General features: G+C 47.8%; 1 protein-coding gene across 3 annotated transcripts in view; it reads right to left on the bottom strand.

Moving 5' to 3' along the window:
- The window catches only part of SIPA1L3 (signal induced proliferation associated 1 like 3), a 236,409-nt gene extending 223,712 nt beyond the window's left edge, over positions 1-12,697 (bottom strand). For all 3 annotated transcript variants that reach the window (XM_079907721.1, XM_079907722.1, XM_079907730.1), the window contains exon 1: positions 12,157-12,697. The gene's annotated coding sequence lies outside the window, so the exon portion shown is untranslated. The remainder of the gene's footprint in view (positions 1-12,156) is intronic.
- Between the last annotated feature and the right edge of the window lies 1 nt (position 12,698).

Genomic DNA, 12,698 nt, shown 5'->3' with positions numbered 1-12,698 from the left:
CTGAGGCACTGCAAGGCTAGTGGCTTGCCCAAGGTCACATGGGAGCCTGAGATGGAACCAGGACTTACGCCCAAGTAGTCTGGCTCCACAACCTGCGCTTCATTCCTCAGTCCCTCGGCAGTCCTGCAGGGCAACGGCTTTACACTGGGTCCATAAGCAGTAGCAACAGGCACCCACAGGAAATGTCAGTCTGCAAAATGAACGGTCACTTTCACGTGTTGTTGGGAGGAGAGGGTGGGATTATTAAATTATAACTGTTCAATTAATGTCACATTTAATACGTTAATAGCAGGGGCCACATTCTTTTTTTTTAATTCCAAGAAAAAAATTTTTTTTGCCATTTTTAAAATTTTTATTTTACTTTTTTATACAGCAGGTTCTTATCAGTTATCTATTTTATACATATTAGTGTATATATGTCAATCTCAATCTCCCAATTCATCCCACCACCACCACCACCCCTGCCACTTTTCCCCCTTAGTATCCAAACGTTTGTTCTCTACATCTGTGTCTCTATTTCTGCCTTGCAAACTGGTTCATCTGTACCATTTTTCTAGATTCCACATATATGCGTTAATATACAATATTTGTTTTTCTCTTTCTGACTTCACTTTGTATGAGAGTCTCTAGGCCCATCCATGTCTCTACAAATGACCCAATTTCGTTCCTTTTTATGGCTGACTAATATTCCATTGTATATATGTACCACATCTTCTTTATCCATTTGTCTGTCGATGGGCATTTAGGTTGCTTCCATGACCTGGCTATTGTAAACAGTGCTGCCATGAACATTGAGGTAGATGTGTCTTTTTGAATTATGGTTTTCTCTGGGTATATGCCCAGAGGGGCCACATTCTTTTTTTTTTTTTGCGGTACGCAGACCTCTCACTGTCGTGGCCTCTCCCGTTGGGGAGCACAGGCTCCGGACGCGCAGGCTCAGAGGCCATGGCTCACGGGCCCAGCCGCTCCACGGCATGTGGGATCTTCCTGGACCGGGGCACGAACCCGTGTCCCCTGCATCGGCAGGCGGACTCTCAACCACTGCGCCACCAGGGAAGCCCTATATACACATTCTTGAAGGTAGAAATGATTAGAGAACAAAAAGCTATGTCCTGAATCAGGTAATTACAAAATGAAGTTGGTAAGGACAATGGCACAAAAACATATAGGTACTATGCTTCCACTTTGTTTCCCTAACTTCTGTAGCAGATCCAATTGTTTGCCTACCCAATATCCATACCCCTCTCCCAGTCTTTTCCTAAATAGTACTCCAATTTTATTCCTGTAGCAGCACTCTTCCCGGCAGTCCTGTGCTTCAGGTGAGGATGGTTTTAGCCCCAGCGGGGACAGTAAATCCTGATTGGCCCTCGCCTGTGATTTGCCCAAGCATGGTCATGTGTCACAATGCTCGCCAATGAGATATGAGGGGAATCTGGGAGGCGAGGCGTCTCTGAAAGGTTTCCATGCTCCTAAGAGAGACACAGTGAGAGATGCTCTCTTTCTGCTGCTGGATATAGCCTTGTCAGGGTGTGATGACCGGAGCTGTGACAGTCATCCTGTGGCCACGAGGACATCCTGAGGACACAGAAGACACGCCAAGGATGGTAGAGAGGGCTGGGCTTCTTACAGGCATTGTGGAACTGCTTAATTATTCTACCCTGGTGCTGCCTATCTATGGGCTTGTTACAGATCGTAAACTCCTGATTTCAGGCCAGTTTCACTTGGGCTTCCTAATTATAGTAGATCAGCAGTTCTCAAAATGTGCTCCCAGGCCCAGGAGCACCAGTATCACCGGGGGACTTGTTAGAAATACAAATTCTCAAGCCAGACCTACTGAATCAGAGACACTGGGTGGGGCCCGGCAATGTGTTTTAACAAGCCCTCCAGGGGACTCCGGAGCCTGCTCAGGTTTGAGTAGCACAAAGTGATAAAATGTTGAGAGTGTGGCCTCTGGAGTCAGGTTCCTGGGATCCAAATCCTGTCACCACCAGTGTCTAGCTGTTGGGCAAGTTATTTAAATTTAGTTGCCTCATCTGCAAAAGGGGAGTAATAAACATACTTACAGCGTTGTTGGGAGGCTTAAATGAGTCACTTTGTGGGACGCGCCGAGCACAGTGCTTAGCATACAGCAGACACTGTATAAATGACCTATTTGCTGCTGCTGTTGTTACTATTAACTATCGTTTGCAGCCAAAGGCATACCAACTGACACAACTTTCTCAATAACTCAATCAACCCTGCAATATGGCCCATCTCAGAGAAAAGACAAGGCTGCGCTAGATGCAAACCCGACACCTCTCTGCCCTCGTGCCCTCCCACTCTATCCTCCTCCACTCTGCTCTTAGCCACTGTCTCAGGGCCTTTGCACTGGCTGCTCCCTCTGCCCAGAAACCTCCACTGCTCACACTGCCTCACCTTTAGGCATGAACTCAAGCCACCTCCCAGGGAGGCCATCCCTGGCCACCCTGTCTAAAATTTAAACACCCTCCACCCTAATACCTCACATCCCCTTTCTTAATTTTTTCTGCTTAGCATTTATTACCATCTAACACAGTATACATCTTGTTTATCTATCTACTGTCTGAATTCCCCACTTGAATGAGAGCCCCGGAAGGGGAGAAGCCATGTCTGCCTTGCTCACTGCTATAAACCTAGTACCTAGAAGAGCATTCAGCTGGGTGAATACCTGTTGAATGAGTAAGTTTAAAAGTCAGGGACTTCCCTGCTAGTCCAGTGGTCAAGAATCTGCTTTCCAATGCAGGGGACACGGGTTCGATCCCTGGTCGGGGAACTAAGATTCCACATGCCACGGGGCAACTAAGCCCACGCGCCGCAACTACTGAGCCCGGCGCTCTAGAGCCCATGCACCATAGCGAAGAGCCTGCACACCACGACAAAGACCCAGCGCAGCCAAAATAATATAAAAATAAATAAATAAATAAAAACTCAGAATTGGTGTCAGTGTTTGGGGTTTGCTACCCTCAGATCCAACATGTGCCAGGTCTATACTGGGAAACCCGGAAAAAGCAAGCTGCCTAAACTGGTGACAGTGATACTAATGTTCTCTCCATGCTGGACGCACCTCAGAGCCTGTGAAGGAAAAGTAAAGGCAGAACTGATGAAGGTGCTGGAGGCAGATGCTTGAGGGAGCCGGAGGGGCTGCAGGACTCCGCCTGCCTTCCTCCCCGCCGTGGTATAAAGAGCTAAGCATCAGAACAAATGCCGCCAGCCTCGGGCAGGATCAGTGCCGAGCTCCTGTTCACATCAACCATTGCTACCCATCTAGCAAGCAAACCTCGAGCAGAAACCCCCAAATAAGGGTGCCCTCTTTTCCTGCCACTTTCACACAAGGGTTTCTGCCCTGCACTGACTTGCTGTTCAGTTAGAGACCCCAAAAGAACAAATGCAACAGGAGTCTCTGCTTGATGTGAAGTGGGGCAGAGTGAACGTTTGTTGTCAAGGAGTTTTATCTGCTGTCTTGATGAGAAATATCATCAGGTCCGCAGCACCCGCACATGCTGCATCTTGCAGCTTTGTCAAAAGTCAAAAGTCAGAACTGAAAGGGGGCACTTTCCCTGCCTCCCGCTGCAGGGCTGGAGGCAAACCAAATGCTGGATTCTGGTTCCATGTGGGGCCCTGACAAAGACACATCAGAGGAAGGATCTGTGCACGGCTGTCCTGAGGGGAGAATGGGAGGAGGATCTGAGGCCTCCTGCTGGAACACGTCTTTGGAAAAAATGTGGGAGGCGCCCCACGGTCAGGTGCTGGAGGGAACCAGATCTCAGGGAAGAGGGACTTCTGCAAACTGACTCAGAGAACGAGCACCCTCGTGGTCAGTGCTCAGAGCAGCTGGGGAAGCGTGTGGCCTCTGCAGGCTCACTGATGCCCTCGCTGTGGCCAGATGCTGCTTCACCAAAGGGGTTTCCAAAGCCAAGTATTGACTCGTATGATGAAAAGAAAAAACAAAATTCCTTTTTATTATATAAGTGAACTGGGCAGAGGCAGGGAATTCCTCCATACTACACTCGAGCTTGAAACACACAAACGCTGAGTGAAATTTGTTATACTTGCTTCTAACTTTTCATGGTGAGATGTTTCAAGCACACAAAGGTGAAAAGAAGAGTATAATAAACCCCCTCCATCTCCCTGCCCATCCATCCATATTATTTTGAAGCAAATCTCAGATGTCTTTAACAGTTCATAGGTATTTCAGAATATAAGTCTTGGTTTCCCTGGTGGCAAAGTGGTTAAGAATCCGCCTGCCAATGCAGGGGACACGGGCTCGAGCCCTGGTCTGGGAAGATCCCACATGCTGCAGAGCAACTAAGCCTGTGCACCACAACTACTGAGCCTGCACTCTAGAGCCCGCGAGCCACAACTACTGAGCCTGTGTGCCACAACTACCAAAGCCCGTGCACCTAGAGCTCGTGCTCCACAAGAGAAGCCACCGCAATGAGAAGCCCGTGCGCCACAACAAAGACGCAACACAGCCAAAAATAAAATAAGTAAACTTATAAAAAAAAGAATATAAGTCTTAAAGATAAGGACTTTTTCTTAAGCAGAACCACAGTATCATTATCACACCTAAAAAATTAACAAGAATTCCTTAATAATGTCAAATATCCAGTGCGTTTTTGTTATTTAAAAGGGTGACTTCCCTGGTAGTCCAGGGGTTAAGACTCTGCGCTTCCAAGGCAGCGGGGTGCAGGTTCAATCCCTGGTCAGGGAACTAAGACCCCACATGTCACACAACACGGCCAAAAAAAAATTAAAAATAAAAGAATAAAGAAAGGGGAAGTGCAGGTTCCAAAATCACAGAAAAACCCCACAACCAGAGTGATGGTCAAGCCTCCAGGCCCAAAGGGGCCTGAGACTTGCTGCGGGGCTACCTGGACCAGGAGATCAGAGACCACACGTGGAATAGAGAGGCTGCAACTAGTCAGTGTGGTCTTGCTTGACCACCCCATTCGGTTGTCTGTCGTCCACGGAGAGACCGCAGAATGAGCGTTTAAGAGCCTGGACTTGGCTTGGATTTGAATCCTGACTTTCACACTCACCAGCTTTGTGATTTGCACTTCTGAAGATCTGAGTTTCTTTACGTAGGAAATGTGAATAATAAGAGTACCTACACCATGGAGTAGTTTTGAGGATTAAGTGAGCTATTACATGAAAAGCACTTGGAGCAGTGCCTTGTACACAGTAAGAGCTCAATGAATGCTGGGTCGTATTAATAATTCAGCCAACAGACACTCAGTGAGCATCTTTTACATGCCAGGCACTGTCCAGCACTAGGAGATAAGGGTGGTTACGAGGTTAAAGCTCTCATGAATTACCACCTGGAAACAGGGGCTGGCACGAGGTCAACCACCTGAGGACATGAACAGACTCAGAATCTCCAGCACCTGCCTTGTCTGAGTAGGAGAAACAAGCACTCCTTGCTCCTGAGATGGGGAGCCCTGAACCAAGAGAGTAATTAAAGGTCTAGAACAATGACTCCCATAGATGAAAGAGTCCCCTTCCTGCTATCCCCCAACCCAGCAATGCCTCTGGATCACAGCAAGGGCAAGATTCACACACTGGGTAAACTCTGCTATCGCTGAGCTCACAGGAAAAGGCCACACAGCTCCCACAGGAGGCAGACAAAAGAGAAGAGAGGCTTCACACCCAAATAAGCTGCTTGCTCAGAATGGGCTTTCAGTAGGCTGCGTCCTTTTCTCGTTTCCTTCACTCACCCTGCCCACCGTCCTCAGTGCCCAAAGACCCTTCTCCTTCCTGGGAAGCAAAGACCTGTTCCCAGGAAACCTCGAGCTCATCGTAAGGAGGGGATCAGCCAGTCACTCAGGTCTAAACCAGCACTCCAGCACCAATATAAAACTCGAGGATCGACGCTGACAAGCTCTGGGAATGCATTTTGTGTGATGAGTCCTTCCTATGGTTTTTGTGGCTCAAAGCTCAGACCCCATCCCTCAAACCCTCAAACAAACACGAACACAACATATACAACAGAGATGAAGAGATTTAAGAGTACGCACCTGAGTTCAAATTCTGCCTCCATCACTTCCTAACCGTGAGCAAGTGGCCTCTCGTTGCCAGACCTCAGCTTCTTCATCTGTAGAGCGGGGATGATTAGAGTCCCTGCCACCTCACAACACAGGTCACACACGCCAAGCACACTGCCAGGCCCAGAAGGTGCCTTTGATGATGACAGCTGTGAGTTTAGCGACCCCTGCCTATGATAAATATGCTTTTCATCATTCATCTGCCCTTATTCACCAAGATAAAACAGGGATGGCATCTTTGACCTATCACCTAGGGTATGAGTCTCATACCCTAGGTCCACACTGTCCAATACCTGTGGCTACTGAGCACTTGAGATGTGGCCAGTACAAATGGAGATGCTGAAGGTGTAAAATACACATTGTATTTTGAAGACTTAATGTGAAAAAAAAAGAATGTAAAGTATCTCAATAATTTTTATACTGACTACGTGTTGAAATGATGGGTTTTTTTTGTTTTTTTGGCCACGCCACACCGATCTTAGTTCCCTGACCAGGTATCGAACCCATGACCTCTGCACTGGAAGCACAGTCTTAACCACTGGACCACCAGGGAAGTCCAAAATGATACTATTTTGGATTAAATAAAATATAGTATTAAAATCAATTTCCTGTTTCTTTTTACTCTTTTAAATGTGATTCCCCATAAAATCTTAAATTATATATATGGCTCACATTGGTGGCTCGCATTATATTTCTAATGGACAGTACTGGTGCAGACCCTTGAGAACCAGAGTCTTATTTGACTTCATACCGTCAGTGTCTAGCATGGTGCCCGGCACATAGGCTGGGTAGAAAAAAATGTTTCACAGATGGCTGGATGAAAGATGCTCTCCATACTTTTCCTGGTCTTAAAAGCAACCACTGCCATCCTCACATCTAACCAGGCCTGCCCTTCATTCAAAATACTGCACAGCCCTTAAGGTCAAAGCTACACCAAATCAAAATGGACATAGTCATGGTGGCTGGAACAGGGTCCCAGAGCCCCTGCAGGGCCAGGCATCACCACCTTAATTACTGGACTGTATTTTAATACTTTAACAGTCCATAAGGCTGGTCTGGTGCTTAGAAACACTCTTTCCCTGGCTGGCCCAAGTCCTCTTGCAAAGCTCACCCAAATGGGACACCGCCTTGTTCATGCTCCTTCGACACCACACCTCATTTCTTGCTAACTTGCGTCTGGTGTGGCAGCCACGCAGTCAACCTTGTTTTATTTGAGGACAGGCTCTGCTCAAGGGCCTTCAGTTTTGAAACAACCAATTAAACATCCCAACAGAAACTGACCCCATCGTGTCTCACTGTCAGTGGAAACGATGCCACATCCCCAGACCACTCCTGCTGCCACATGAATGAGGTACTAAATATAGTCCACAGTGCTTTGCATGTCAAACGACATGGAAGGGAAATGCTGCATCCACTTCTTAAACTTGCCTCAGCCTGCTAAGGAGGGCCTGGGAAGAGGAGTTTGGCATATGGGGAAGAGCCTGGACCCTGGAGTCAGCTTCCTCGTCTGTAAAGTGAGTTATCTATCCCGGACTCTTGTGAGGATTAACTGAGGAAAAGTGTGAAATGCTTAGAACACCAAGTACAGAGTAAAGTACTAGGAAATGTTAGCTGCTATTATCATCATCATTATTATTTTACAAAAATTAAAGTAGTGTGAACTCAAACAATGGGAATTCACTCTTCTCCAGCCACGATACTGTTTTTGTAGCAAACTCAGTCTCACATCTGAGCCTTTGCACTTGCTGTTCCCTCTGCCTGGAAATGGTCTTTCCACCCAGCTCCTGGCACAGCTGGTGCCTCTTCTCACGTGACTCCCCTTCAGAAAGGCCTGGGAGGCCTTCCCGGGCCACACAAGCTAAAGTAACCATCCCTGGGACTTCCCTGGTGGTCCAGTGGTAAAGGATCTGCCTTCCAATGCAGGGGTCTCGGGTTCGATCCCTGGTCGGGGAACTAAGATCCCACATGCTGTGGGGCAACTAAGCCCGCGCACTGCAACTACTGAGCTCACGTGCCTCAACTAGGGAGTCTGTGTGCCGCAACGAAGAGCCCGCGTGCTGCAACGAAGACCGGATGCAGCCATAAAAATAAGTAAATAAAATATAAACATTAAAAAAATTTGAAGAGGAAAGCATACTTCATTAAAAAAAAAAATCCCTTCCCCACCGCCAGTCTGCCCCAACCCCTCTCTCCATACCCCCCACCCTGTTATTTCCTCCATCTGAAATTAAAACCACCGGAAGTTTCCTTGTTTATTGTGTGTCCCCTCAGCTAGAATGTAAACCCTAGGAGAGCAAGGATCTTGTCTGTCTTGTTCACTATCCAGAGTTTATGCTTTTAGCCACTACACTACACTGACTATGTACCAGAATGCTTACTGGATGTGTGTTTGTGAATGTAAAAGAAATCCCAGAAAGAACTTAAATGTCCAGCAATAGGGAGACGGTGGTGTGGAGCATGGTCTGTCCACACTGAAGAATGCGTGTCTAGCTGTTAAAAAGAATGAGTCAGGGACTTCCCTGGCGGTCCAGTGGCTTAGACGCCACACTCCCAATGTAGGGGGCCCGGGTTCGATCCCTGGTTGGGGAACTAGATCCCACATGCTGCAACTAAGAGTTCTCATGTCGCAACTAAAAGATTCCGCACGCCGCAACTAAAGATCCCGCATGCTGCAACTAAGACCCGGTGCAGCCAAATAAATAAATAATATTTAAAAAAAAAAAAGAATGATTCAGATATGTAATGACTTGAAGAGATAGGCCCTATCAAATATTTTAAAAATCAAGTTACAAATATGTGTGTCTTGATCCCTCCTTTTTTGGGGAGTGGTGAGGGAGAAGGAAGAAAACAGTCAATATTTGCATACATACATCCATATAAGTATAGAAAGAGGTAAGTGAGAGCATCTACCCGAATTTCCAAGGGCAGAGAATCTACTTTGTTCTCTCAGACATCTCCAAAACCTGACACTGGATACTCAGTAAATACTCACTGTCTGAATAAATGGTTGTCTTCGGGGGATGGGATTTTGGAGTGGAGGGTGGCACCTATCGTCTTCTTTACGTATCTCTGTATTGACATGTTACTATGAGCATGTATATCTCAGCATAACTTTTGAAAAGCCAAATTCAACCAATTCACACACACACACACACAAATTAAAGCCATGACCAGAGCAGTTCTAAGAAACAGCAGTGTCAGTCTTAAAGAAAGCACAAATGCACAAACTGGTCCAATAGCATCTGATTCTAACAGCTAAAAACAAACCCTTTACTTTAGAGGAAATGACTGTTCAATTCTTTTATTAAAACATACATTTAATTTAGATTTGGGGAATTAAACACATAACAAGGTTAAGCTGTTATCATAACCTGTGTCATTTTTTTACACCGAAGTTTGAAATATAACCGCAAAATACCTTTTACAGGGAAAAAAAGGCACCAATCACTGCACGTTCTAAATTCCATTTTTGATTTACCGCCTAACAACTGCAATGTCTGAAAAACAGGCTCATGTTTAACTCTGACCATTCCACACAGACTGCTAAAAAACCCACATGCTGTTGTCACTAACAATTAAGACCAAGATTTTTTTAAGCCATTGCTTTATTTCCTCAGATTTAAAAAAGCACTTAGGGGGAATTCCCTGGCAGTCCAGGTTAGGACTCGGTGCTTTCACTGTCCAGGCCCTGGTTCGATCCCTGGTTGGGGAACTATGATCCTGGCAAGCCCTGTGGTGCGGCCATAAATGATTAATTAATTAACTTAATAAATAAATAAATAATAAAAAAGCACTTAGGCAAATTTAGTGGTCAGCACAAATTTGAGACCACCGGTTCCCATCTCCAAGTGAAATTACAATGAAAGATCTGACAACAGACTCACCCTAAACGGAGAGCTAATGAATTTCCCTGCCCAGCCTCTTCCCTGGTATGTATGCTACCTCCCAAAATGCCCAGGATGGCCCTTCCCACAGAGGATATTCTAAGCCGCTGACACGGTGTAACTTTTCAGAAAGAAACTTAGCAACTCAGCCGAGCTTTGCCAGGCTAAAACTGTAGAAATGGGCCCCCTGAAAGCCAGGGCTTTACTCCCGACTTGTGGCCATTGCAATCTGGCCAAGTCCATAGCGCCTTCTCGGCACCCTATGAATACAATGTTTCACATACATCAATCCTTGGTGACTTGAAAGAAACAACTCAACGTTGTTGGAAAAGTCCATATTCAGTGGCCAAGGGAGAATTTCAGTGCCCACAAGATGGGAGATCAAGAAGGGCCAATGAAATGGTTGCTATGAAATAAGACAGCTCTATCCTTCTTGCCAATCAATTAGACCCGGGAAGCCTGGGGGAGAAGAGCAACTCCCAAGTTTCTGGCTTGGCCCATTTGCCAAGATGGTGACTACTGGGTCTGAGAGGAAAAAGGAGTTTAGGTTGAACATTTTGAGTTCATGGTACCCAAGGGAACAGTCACCAGAGGACATCAAGGAGCACAGGCTCCACATCTGGAACTGGAGCTGAGGGTGCTAACAGGGCTTTGAGACAGAGTCAAGTGCTGGCAGCAGTGGTACAGTACATAAAGCCCTAGAGTGAATGTGTTGGCTTGCGGGGAGGAGTGTGTGAGAGCTGAGCAGGGGGCTGCTGAGAGCAAGTCAGTACCATTTCTTCTCAGGCCCTTACATTGCAGTATGTTCCACAATTTAACCTCTGGTGAATAAAAATTGGGGCGGTGTGGGGGGGCGGGGAGACATTAACCTTGTCCCTGCTCTGCCCTGTAAATACAAACATAAGCAGCAAAGACCTATCAAGAAAAAGAAGACATGTTTGTTAAGTGCTTACTATGCACCTGGCCCTGTGCTGAACACTAAATATGAATTGTCTCCTAGGATCATCAAAACAACCCTAGCACAAATGTCCTATCACTACCATTTCACAGATGGGACATTGAGGCTGGGAGGGAACATGTGGGGTAGCTCAGAGCTGTCATGTCACATCCCACCATAGTCAGGCAGTCTCTGGGCCAGATGGAGAACATTGAAGAAGAACAATTATAATATATAAGAGCTGCTACTTAGTGAGAGATGGCTCTGGACTAGGAATACAATCTCAGCAAATCCTTACAACCCTCTGAAGCTGATATTGTTACCCCATTTTACATAGATGGAACCTGAGGCTGCAGGAGAAGTCAACCAGACCAGTTTTGAGTCTGGCCCACTGGAAGACCAACACTACAGCCAGAGCCCCACCCTCAGGGGGGTCTCTGAGAAACTGGGAAAACGCTGAATAAATGGTACCATTTATTAAATGCTGACTATGTGCCAGCTGCTGCTCTAAGCACTTCACAAATGGTATTCTCACTGCATCCTCAAAACGACTCTACGAGGTGGCTGCTATTAAAATCCCATTTTATAGACAGAGAAACGAAGGCACAGAGCAGTGAAGTCTGTCGCTCAAGGTCACACAGCTAGTAAATGGTAGAACCTAATGGTTGAACTTGGTTCTGCCTCCCAAACCAAAGCTCTTAACAAAATAATTTCAGTTAACAGCAGTCACCCTGCATTGAAGGCTAACTATGGACTCGGCTCACCCTCAACTTACCACATTCGGTGGATAATACCTTCACACCATTTCTCGGGAGCTAACAATAATGCAAACACGTAATAAGTGCCTTCTATGTGCCAAATGCTTTATTCACCAGATCTCAACATTTCAACAGAATTCCCAACAAAAGACAGACACTATTCTTCCCCGGTTAGACTGAAAGGGGAAACTGAGGTTCGGCGCGGTTTCCCTATATCGCACCTCCAGAGTGGCAGAGCCAGGACCCGAACTCACTGCTACCCGACTCCCATGCCACGCTCTTCGGCAACAGCGCCAGGTAGCTCGTCTGGAAAGTTGAAGCATGCGGGCAAAAGACCGGCCAGGTCCAGAGGGCTAGAGTCCCGCCGCCGCCGCCGCCGCCGCCGCCGCCCCCAACAACCGGTCCCCACACCCGGCCGTCCGCCCAGTCGCCCGCCCGCGCTGACCCTCGGGGTCCGAGGGGACACCGATTCCCCACCACCCTTGCGCGAGGCCGACCCTGCACCCGGAGCCACATACCTGGGCGTCCCAGCTGCCCGCACAGCGGGCCCCACGACCACGGTATCCAGATCCGCGCCGCTTGCTGGAGACGCCGCCAGCTCCTGTGGCCCGAGTGACTTCCAGGCTGCCCACTTCCAAGCCGCTTCGCGCGACGCCTCCTGGGAACTGTAGTTTCGCCCTAGGCGGCAGCAAGCTGAAAAAGGCCTGGTGCCCAGGTGCTGCCGGGAGCTGTAGGCGCGGGGCCGCGCTGCCTTCTGGGAATTGTAGTCCACCTGTCGCCTCAGTGCCTCTGGAGTCTCCAGAGTACTTCCGCAGCCCCGAGGGGCGTGAGGGATAGAGGCGTGTCTTCTGCAGACTCCAGCCCGTTGACCGCGCTCCTCGCTTGGCGAGGGCGGTTTTTCCCTTTTTCCAAGCCCTGTCCGCCTCCTCCCTTCCTTCAGTGGACCCTCTTCCTCCCTCTCCGCAAAGCGCGCGCGAGATACTTACACCGAGGGCGCGAGCCTCGGGAGAGGCGGGAATAGCGGAGCAGCGCGCTAGACCCCCAACCGAGGGGAGCCGTG

This window comes from Stenella coeruleoalba, assembly GCF_951394435.1.
Source record: "Stenella coeruleoalba genome assembly, chromosome: 20".
NCBI lineage: Eukaryota > Metazoa > Chordata > Mammalia > Artiodactyla > Delphinidae > Stenella > Stenella coeruleoalba.
This window is presented reverse-complemented; position numbering and strand designations above follow the sequence as displayed.